Genomic DNA, 2,500 nt, shown 5'->3' on the forward strand with positions numbered 1-2,500 from the left:
TCATTTTAATAGCAGTTTAAGTCAGTTTATAATTGGGGTATTTTAAGAAAAGTTTATAGATAGTCTTTTGAAAAGTGTTAACAAATGTATATGCTTAATATTATTTATTTAATATTTTGTGTTTGTCAGCAATTAGTATTCTATGTTAAAGTATTTGACATTTCAATAAAGTTATTATTATACATTAGCATAAATACACATGCAGGTGATTATACAAAATCGCGAGCTCTAATTGGCTCGCAATCTCGGATTATCAGCCGATAATCACCTCTACGGACAGAATGCCTACCAGTAGTCCTTTTGCCACTGTAAGTGAAGATGATTTCGCGTTGAAATGTTTTTTTTCTCTTTTTTGAAATAATCACCTGTGTATTTATACTAAAACAATTATTCGCCTCAGGCTCAGTGATTATCGGTGAATATTCATCTTGACTTCGTCTCAGTGAATATTCACCGATAATCACTAAGCCTGAGGCGAATAATTGTTAAGTAGCTTGATTACGAAGCCCCGAATAGGACCCATAAAGAATTTGAAAAGATTAGTAAGACGGCTTATCACTCATCCAAAACGGTTTTTTCAGTAGTCCTTAAACTTTAAGAATCACTTAAGACTATCAACATTTTATTATCATAATACAGATTTACTATATTTGTTACCCACAACTAGCATAGCTGTTCAAGGTAGGCAACAATAAAACATAATAGAAAAGGCTCAAAGAAAGCAATAATCAACAACAACAACAACCACGTCTGCCATGAAAAACATTTTCAAAATAAGAAACTATTACAAAATAAGTAAACGTAAATCATCACAAAAATGAAGTAGATCAATTTAATCTGAATCTGGAAATAAAGAAAGGAAAGAAGATTAACTGGTGCACTTTACCGGCATAAACCTCCTCAGTCTCCAAAAAAAACCTTCAGAAGTCATCAAGTGGTATGTCCATTTCGTTTGAAAGAGGTTTCCTTTAATCTCGTAGTTTAGGAGCAATCGTATTCCAAATTCTCGGACCAGTTCCAGAAAAGGAGAACAGTTGTTGACGAATTCTAGATCTCTGAACGTAAAGCTTTAATTTAGACACGATGATGAAGCGTGAAGCTTGTGTGGTCGTGTGAAGAAAAATACAAATTAAAGTAAGACAAATTAATTGGAAGAAAATACGTACGATCTGAAACATTATACTGAATTACTTAAGCTAAAAATAGGATGAAGATACGCACCCTATTCGATTTTCCGAAAGTTGAAGAATTTAAGTGTCTGAATGAAATGAATGTATATATTTCAATTGCGGTTTATAGATGAAAGGTAGGGGTGATCCTTGCGGCTTATCTGGACGACTTTATTAAGGAATTTAATTTTTCTCGTATCTATCATTGAAGCCACCTGAATTTTCCAAGGTGACGATAAGAGACAATTCCTTTTAATTGCCAAGATAAGTGAGAGGATCTCTTCTCACTTTCACTCTTAAAAGTGCCTATTCTCGCCACGTGTTATTGAAAAACGCCGTGGCGTTGCTTCGGATGTTGGAATTAAAAAGGGCCTTGCGTCCATATGAAAGGGTGTTCATAAGGTTGTACCCTGTACGCAGGAAATAGCTGCTCTGATGACCTTCGGCAAGCAGAGATAGGCTAGGCACTGTCGCTTCGGATCTTACACATCAACTTAATTAATAACAGTTATAATTACTTGAAAGAGTGTTGCAATTGGATTTCGAAAGCACGTGGTACGTGGTAAGCTGTAAATTGTTTTTGCCGTTCTGTATTATCTTCCAAGTGATAATAGGCGAATCCTGACAGTGTTACAGCCTCCCCAAACCACGAGTGAGTAGGTAATAGATAGTAGGATTAATTTGAAATGTAAGGCTGTCAGCAAGTCCATTGGTAGAAATGTCGAGGCTTTGAGAAGATTCAGTTTATTGAAGACAGTTTTCTTAACGTCGCAAATGTGTTGCCCCCAGTGGAACTTTGAGTAAATTTTTTACCCCTAGAAGTTGGCTCTCTTATTAACCCAGACAATGGGTCTGCCCTCTAGCCAATAGAAGGAAGCATGATTTCGCATTTCCGTGGGTGTGGTGTAAGATGATTCTCAGTGCGCCACTTGTAACGCTCGTTTAAGACATTACAGACCTTATTCATAAATAAGTCTGTTTAAGAGGCAAGTGGCCCTTCAGAGCCGGAGCTTATCTCGGTTTCTGTGGCATTTATTCATAAATGGCACCTGTTTATTCTTTTGCTAATGTGCAAATTAGCCTACCAATTCACTGATGGGTATCGCCTGTACTGCACTATTTTTAAGGGCCTGTTTACAAAAGGGAGCATAAGCCTGGTGCTAGGATTACCCAAGCACTCACACGTTTCTTTTCTTTTTCTCAAGCGGCGTGTTTATAAGGCAGATAGGATTATCCTAGCTCCTTATCTGAGAGCAAGGATTTCCCTTAACTTGTACAAGGGTACAAACCCGGGCTATCCTTTTTACCCTCTTCCGTGGGTTACCCTTGCA

Source organism: Montipora capricornis, chromosome 2 (assembly GCF_036669925.1).
Source record: "Montipora capricornis isolate CH-2021 chromosome 2, ASM3666992v2, whole genome shotgun sequence".
NCBI classification, from domain to species: Eukaryota; Metazoa; Cnidaria; class Anthozoa; order Scleractinia; family Acroporidae; genus Montipora; species Montipora capricornis.